Below are 8,865 nucleotides of genomic sequence, written 5' to 3' on the forward strand. Positions count from 1 at the left end.
AGCTGTGGCCTGACCAGTGTCGTGTAGAGGGGGAGGATCACCTCCTTGGCTCTACTCGAGATGCACCTGTGGATGCACAACAAGGTCCGGTTAGCCCTGCCAACCATGACCTCGCATTGTCAGCCCATGTTCATCTTGGAGTCAATAATGACTCCAAGATCTCTTTCTGCCTCCCTGCTCTCAAGTAGGGAGTTCCCCATAAAGACATAAAGAAGGGACAGAAGTGTTTGACATTAAAAGACCAAGAAGAAAACATAATTTAGCACACCGATAACTATGTATACTAACCAACACTCCTGCAGACATCTCCTTTCTAAAATAACTCTGTAAACTCCACCTGTTGTATGTTGGATATCATTTTCAGTGACCTCCTACGAAAGGGTTTCTGGTTTATTTTGGTATTTGTTTTAGGATTTCTCCAGAATTACATTTATAAACCTGTTGAAAGGCAAAACAGAAAGCATTCCCTGTCTGGCTACACACCAATTTTTTTTCTATATTATAACACATAATTTGCATTAAATCTCATACTACAGTGGTAAAATAAGATTTTTCCATTTGAAATTTGCAGACAGAGTATTAAGTTCAGATGATAACCGGAAATAAGATTAAGTAGAATTGTTTCAAGCATTTCATACTACTCAAATGAGTATTTTTTTTTTTAATCAAGCACTACAATTCTACCCCCTTTCACACCAGATATACAGACTCCTGTGACCTTGGCATTAGTGATTCAGAAGTATTAAACACAGGAATAGCATACAGACCATTTAATGGAAAAAATTGGGTCACAAATCAGTCAGTGGGTGCACAAAGCATCTTGATCTGCCTTAATTTTGTTACTTGAGGACATACCGAGTATGTGTGAAATCCTCAGGAGGCCTAGGGCTGCCACAGGGACTCCTATATTATTGCTTCCACCCATTCCTACAGAGTGAAGAACATGGCTAGCGAAAGAGGGTGTTCTGTTTCTGCTGGCATAGTTGCTAGGGGGCCACAGACACTCAGCATAAAAAAGAATAGCCTGAGCCTGGGATCATCTACTCTAGAGATCAGCTTGACTGAACAACTGCAGGAATGGCAGCTACAAAAGAAAATCTTTTTATATTTCCTTTCAACCTCTTCATTAATGATGTGGATATTGGAGTCAGAAGCAGACTGGCCAAGTTCGCCAATGATACCAAACTTTGGGGTAAAGTATCCACACCTGAGGACACGGGGGTAATCCAGGCTGACCTTGACAGGCTCAAGAAATGAGCGGATGAGAACATGATAGTGTTTAACACCAAAAAATGCAAGGTTCTCCACTTTGGGAGGAAAAACCTGCAGCATTCTTATAAGCTCAACAGTGCTACACTGACTAGCACTATGGATGAGAGGGACTTGGGGTCAGGATTGACCACAGGATGAACATGAGCCTGCAATGTGATTCAGCAGCCAGTAAATTGAGCAAAATACTGGCTTGCATCCATAGATGCTTCTCAAGCAAATCCTGGGACGTCATTCTCCCATTGTACTCGGCCTTGGTGAGGCCGCAGCTGGAGTACTGAGTCCAGTTTTGGGCTCCACAATTCAAAAAGGATGTGAAGAAGCTTGAGAGAGTCCAGAGGAGAGCTACATGCATGATCAGAGGTCAAGAAAACAGACCTTATGACAAGAGGCTGGGAGCCATGGGACTTTTCAGCCTGGAAAAGCGCAGGCTCAGGGGCGACCTGATGGCCACCTATAAGTTTATATGGGGTGTTCACCAGGACCTGGGGAAACATTTGTTCACCAGAGCGCCCCAAGGGATTACAAGGTCAAATGGTTATAAACTCCTGCAAGACAGTTTCAGGCTAGACATAAGGAAGGACTTCTTTACTGTCCAAGCCCCTAAGGTCTGAAATGGCCTGCAGCTGGAAGTGGTTCAAGCATCTACTTTGAATGCCTTCAAGAGAAACCTGGATGTTTTTCTTGCTGGGATCCTATGACCCCAGCTGACTTCCTGCCCCTGGGGCATGGGTCTGGACTCGATGATCTTCCAAGGTCCATTCCAGACCTAATGTCTATGAAATCTATATGGCACATGGGACTAGAGCTAGTGCGTACCACGTAGGGCACCTGCATCAGATTAGCCCCATACACTAGATCCAGCTTGTGGGGCTGGTTTGTGGTCCTGACCCACCCTTCAGACCAGCTCCGGGCCTCTCAACTGGCAGATAAGTTTGACAACCCTGCAAGAATGTTGGTGGAATTTATTTTCAACAACAAACACTTGATGTACAGTATGAGACCGTAAATGTCTAACTTTCTAGACACCAAAATCCATACCTGGGATGGCACCTTATAAACTACCATATAGAAAAAAAAACCTATAGACTACCATATACTTAATTTATATCCACAAAACCAGCAATTTTCCCAAGTACACCAAAAAGCTGTAATCTACAGTCAGGCTTTTGGATACCATTGCATCTGCTCTGAGGAGAACATTTGCAGCATCCAAATCTTCTGTTATACAAGGCAGTGTAAGAGTAATGTTGCAGCTCTGATGGTCCAGAAATGTGAGGGGCAAGGATTTCTTAGGGTGATATCTTTTATTGGACCAACTATGTAGTTGGCATAAATGTAGATAAGCTTTCAAATGCAAGACCTGACAAAGTATGTCTTCATCAAAAAGGAACCTCCCCCTCCCCCCCACCCTGATTGTCCAACTCTGATAGTCAATTACCACCCCACACTGGAAGCAATTAGAAGATACATCAAACAGCTATATCCTATACTTGACAAAGATCAGACCTTGAGAGAAATATCCCTAGACCTTCCACGCCTGGATTTCAAACAACCCCCAAAACTTGCCAAACCCATCATCAGGCCACATCTGGAATACTGTGTTCAGTTTTGTTCCCCTGCCTCCCACTGCAGAAAGTATGTCAACAAATAGGAAAGAGTCCAGTGGAGGGCAACAAAAATGGCGAGGGGGTTGGGGGACATGACTTCTGAGGAGAGGCTGAGGAAGCAGGGCTTATTTAGTCTGAAAAAGAAAAGACTGAGGAGGGATTTAATAGCAGCTTTCAATTACCTGAAGGGTGGTTCCAAAGAGGATGGAACTAGACTGTTCTCAGTGGTGGCAGATGACAGAACTAGGAGTAATGGTCTTAAGTTGCAGCACGGGAAGTTTAGGTTAGATATTAGGAATAATTTTCTTACTAGGAGGGTAGCAGAAGGTAAACATTGGAACAAATTACCCAGAGAGGTTGTGGACTCTCCATCCTTGGAGGTTTTTTAAGACCCAGCTAGATAAAGCTTTTCCTGGGATCATATAGTAGAGGATGGTCCTGCCCGGAGCAGGGGGTTGGATTACATCACCTCCTGAGGTCCCTTCCAGCCCTAATTTTCTATGTTTCTATGATCAGAAGTAAACTCTCCACTGTTCAACAAATATAAAGTGGGGTGCAGCCTTTGGCCACAAGTTGGAATGTCCCCTGGCCTAGCCAGTATTTACACATGCTCATGGGGGCAGAAGGTTCCAGAGGTGGTGAACTTTTGAACTGGCCTGATGTAATGGCCTGGTTTTTACACCTGAGCATGCCCAGTTGGTTCAAATAGGTAACCTGGTTTGGGTGGGAAAGCCTGTGAGTTAAATGATAAGTTTACCTGAGTGAGTGACAGCTGAGTGTCATTTGCATGAGAGAGTGCCATGTAGAAGGGCATGAGTATCGTGTGCACAGACATCTGATTGCTGTGTGGATGACTGACAGGTGTCAGTGGAGTATTGGACCAAGACCTCTGTGGTGTGAGTGCATCTGAATGTGAGTGGTTCTGCTGCATCAATTGCTGGCTGCATGGAGAGTCTGCTTATACTCTCTAGCGCTTCTCTTGAAAAAGTATTGATATGTTGTATTGTTGTTTATATTGGATTGGTATTGGATTACTGGATTATTGTTGTTGTTTAATACAGTTGTTGTTAGCCCTTCATCATGTGTCTATCAGTAATTTACTAATCAATTGTATTGCATTAGGTTAGAGCTGGGCTGTAAGATAAACTAATGAGAGTTGAAGCACACACCATTCTTTTACTTGGCTGCTCTAGTAGGAGGGTTAACACTCTCATTTGAATAATTAAGAGATCACCATTCAATAGAGTCTTTGCCTTAACAATATATACCTAACCCGTCAACTCCACTGCTACAACAATCACCACCTCCACAACAAAACCATCAGAATCCAGGGATCATACACATGCCTTTCCCAAAATATGACAGCTCTGATCCAATGTACCAAATGCCCTCATTATAATTATGTGGGTGAAACTAAACAGCAACTATACACCAGGATGAACCCTCACATTAAAAATATGGAGGACAGAGATACACATACATCAGTAGGAGTATATTTTTCATAGAATCACCACTTCCTTTGTAACCTTATTATCCTTGTGCTCAAGGGAAATCTACCAAACACCTTTAAAAGGTGAGGCTGGAAACAAAAATTCATAAACTGGCTGGACACTAAGATCCAAGGATTGAACACCGATATTAACATTATGACATATTATAATCTACTTGATTGCTGAAAGTCTTCCTTAATACTACAGGTGATAATGACCTTCTTCCCTTTTTATAGGTCTCATAAACAATCAGCAGAAGAAAAGCTTGATTAATCTGCTACCCTGAGAATTTCTCCCCTCACCAATTTCACAGCCCTACCCACTGTTTTTATTCATCACTACACCTGCTGCTTTCCTCAGACCCAATGAAACATGCCTTGCTTTCAAAAGCTTGTCTAATTTAATCCTAACTATACAAATGGTCCAATAAAAAGATACCACCCCAAAAAATCCTTAATTAATATAAATAAAATTGTTTCCTGCTCTGGTAGGTATAAAAATGTTGGACATTTATTTTCCCTAGGTCTGATGGGAATTTAGGGGACTTCTCTTGTTTTACTGTTCCTGATGGATCACACCAAATCAGTCTTTGAGTGTCTCAGTCACTGGGACAGGACTGAATTTTAGTCATTCTGAATCTAGGCTCAGAGTAATTTAGAGAAGAAATTCTGTATCTGGGGAAAGACAGGAACCATGTTTGGGAGGATGAAATTTATACAATGGCTGAATGGGAAGTGGGAAAATTGTAAAACTACTTTGCATTGATTGATTAAGTGAAGGAGGTAGCATATGAAGCAGCTAAAGGCACATGATAAATGGAAGATATATGAATATGGATAAATCTTCTGCAATAAAATTAAGTTTAAACACTGTGCTCTTGAAGCTGAAAATACCCTCTGACCTACCACTGAAGAGTTTCCTTTTCCCATTATTTTGAAGTTACCTCATTCCAGATACCGTTATTTTTTGCACAAGATGATAATGTACAAATGGTTATAAACATAGAATAAATTGCGCTTTGTTTTAGAGTGCCATTTGGGAACAGGGAGGTTTGACTTGTATTACAGTCTTCTTTCTGATTCCCCACCCCCCTTTTTCATTTTCTAACTATAGTGCTTGATCTTCTACCCACTTATGTCAATGGGATCAAGTCCATAATGTTCAGATAGGGTTCTGAGACACTTTCTAAATAAAGTCCAAAATATTAACTGGATTTTTCTCTTCTCTTCATAGTAAGGAAATGTTCCAAGCCATTCAGGGCTACAGGTTAACATAGATAAAATAACCAAGATTCTGAAGAGGGGCTAGTGATTAAGGATGCCTTCAGTTTGAATGTATAAATAGACAACCTTAAAGGGACTTGGGTTACAAAGGGAAGTACAGGAAAATTTAAATTTATTTTTTTAAAGTCCAGGACAATTTAAAGGCATCCGAAATCACTAGTCAGTTTTGTAAATCTTAGCTAACATTTCTTGGGGAAAAAAATGCAATGTGCTGAGAATGGCATTTGCTTAAAATAGGCTCAATATGTTTAGTGCATTAGATATTTGAGAACACTACTTTGTAGTTATTCCTCAAAAAAGGCAGCAGTATGGACACAGAGGGATTATACATTCCCAAATTGTGTTCTATAGGGGAGTTCTTTATTAGTGCCATAGAAATCCTATACTAAGAGGAAATTAACCTCCTCATTAGACAGTCTGAAAACAAAACTTTTGGAATACTCTTTGCAGGAAAAGAATGTAGCAACCAGTTCTGATTTAGAGTGTAATTTTCAGGTGGAAATTATTTACTCCCCTTGCTTAGGGAAATAACCAGGGAAATTTATTTACTTTAGCCTTGCTTAGGCTAAGGCTGTTTTCTGACATGTTCCACCCACTGATATGTAGTCAGATAAAGAATCTATCTGGAGGCCTTTCCTCTGATTGTTACTTGGCATTTAAAAGCCACAGCTTTATTTATAAGTCAAAGTTTATATGTGATTTACTGAAGTCAAGGAGGGCAGGTTGGGGGGTGGGTAGGCGTAGATGCAAGCCATTGTTAATGGGTTTCTAAGTTTCTATTTGCATAGTCCAGGTCTCTTGAATAATTTGACCTTGGAGTCATGCTACTCAGTAGGTAAAACCCTTTTGGCTCTGCTCTGCAATAACAAAGCGCACAGGTTGCTATACTCTCAGCAGCAGTTATATATTGAGGGAAAGCTATTATCACTTTGTTTCATAGCTGAATTAATTACTTTTACTTTTAAGATGACATCATGTCAGAGTCAGCTATCTCTTCTCCCCAGAATTTGAATCACTTTTCTCACGTGAAGGAGCATCTCTATAGTCAGCCACTTCTTTGTTTGTTTTTAATTTCACATGATCCCCTGGAATTTAGTTGCCCCATTCTCAACAGTCTTGTGTTGAGAATGGGGCATTACCGACCAGTTCCACAGAAGAAAATACTGTCACTAGCATGAATGAGGCACCAATCTTTGGAGGCTTGGTTATATTCAACCCTAATTGTTGACTACTCTCCCCAACCAGGAGCCTGCTGTGGAATTACAGTAGAACACAGGTTTTCTATATTAGGATGGGTCATAACCCATTTCATTCACAGCAGCTTGCTGAATTAAGGACCAATTAATACATCTTGGGAATTTTTCACTCCTTGAAATTAGAACTGGAGTAAACTCATGGGATACCCTGGCTATAAGTTAGGTAACCATTAAACTAGGTCCTTTTGGTTAATGTGCAATTATATGTTTCTGGGTGATGGATTCCAAATGCAAGAGTTGCTGAAATCATTCATGCTGTACTCTTGGACCTTCCAAACCTAAGTTATCTTGTTAATTCCACAAGAGCCAAATCATGGACACATTAACTTGAATGAGCTCCAAATGACAATAAGCAAAAGCCTAACATATATTAGTGTTGCACAATATAAAAGGCCAGATTTTCCTTTGTATTCGGACTATTTTGCCTTCTGCTCTCAGTGCAAAATGGCCACAAAGCCAGAATATCTAGCCACTATATATGATCAGAAAGGGGCATTATCTCGTAGTACAGGGCTCTTATACCCTGCCTCCTGATGATCAACACAGGGATCTGGCAGGTGAGAAAGAGGGACTTTCTTTATCTGATATTTATTTGCCTTACTGGGCACTTGTGTGTGTTGTCTGGCTTCTCCCATTTCTGCCAGGGGATTGGCTGCAAATCAAGGCTGACATGTCTCTCTGTTTACATTTTTAATACAATATTAAATTCACTGACCACTCTCTCCTCTGTTAATTCTTCTTTTGGGAGAACATTTTGACAACTCCTTACAACTGACTGTATAATTCTAGACTCACCTCAAATGCAATCAAAAAGTTTAGCCCTCCGTTTACAGTTATTCATCTACATACTTTGAGATACACGACCTTCCTTCAAACACTAGCCTACTGCTTTAGTTAAGAAACAAGTAAATAACCTAACAAAGTGAGTAGGAAGTTTAAAATAAGATAAGCCAAAAGAGTCAATAAACTGACTTCCAGTTTTTAAACAGCAAAGTCCTTGTTTATGATGACATCTCATTTTACCTTCAACCCTGATTTTATCTTGACGCTTTGCAATGTCTCACCCATAAATTCTTTGAGGTGAATTTTGAAGGCCCAAATGTGCTACATTTATTCATATTGGCCAGTATTTGCTCTTGGGACCCATCCTCTAAATTCCTGGACACGTTTGTGGTTGCATCAGAAAGTGCTCATCAAATTTCAAAAGTGCTAGGAATTTGCTGACACAACAGCTAACCCAAAGAGAAGGATCTTGAAGACTAATCCAAAGAGATTCCCTGCCCTGTTAGTTCTTCTTAAAGTTTAAGAGACAATAGTAACAATTCAGACAAAATGCACTGGGAAACCAGGGAATGTGTTAACTTACTTCCTTGTTTTTCTAGCTAATTGCAAAAATGTTAAATGATTCTCAAAGGATTTGATCCTTTGTCATTGAAGGAAAGACTAAGAGCTGGCCTTAAGACCATATAAAAGATATATTCATCACAGAAAAACAGGTATACTTTAAAGAGTCTGAACTTTTTGGCAATTAATGTAATGGATGAAAGCATTTTTTTCTTTCATTGTGTCATTCTTCTGAACATTGAAGAGAATGCTGAAAACTACAGAAATACAGCTTTAAAGGTTAAATGTCTTTGGCTGAATTCATACATTTTTAACCAATATCACTCTTTCCAATGACCCAAATTGATACAAAAGTGTATACATCTTTGCCAGGCACTGAAAAAATCCAAGTATGTCAGTGAAATTTCAGCTTTTCTACCTCATCAACTAGTTTGCTATAACACAATTAAAAAAGTAAGTTATCCCCCCCCCCCCCCCCAATAGATTTACTTTCATAAAAAGAATCATGCTTTGCATTATAGATTTTGGAAGGTATCTTGTCATACTTCCTGGGGCCATGGGCACAGTAAGACAGACTGTGTAACAGAAAGTAATGTTATCCTGAGAGAGGTTA

The sequence above is a fragment of the Gavialis gangeticus genome, unplaced genomic scaffold, assembly GCF_001723915.1.
Source record: "Gavialis gangeticus isolate Ggan-Ray unplaced genomic scaffold, GavGan_comp1, whole genome shotgun sequence".
Classification (NCBI taxonomy): Eukaryota; Metazoa; Chordata; order Crocodylia; family Gavialidae; genus Gavialis; species Gavialis gangeticus.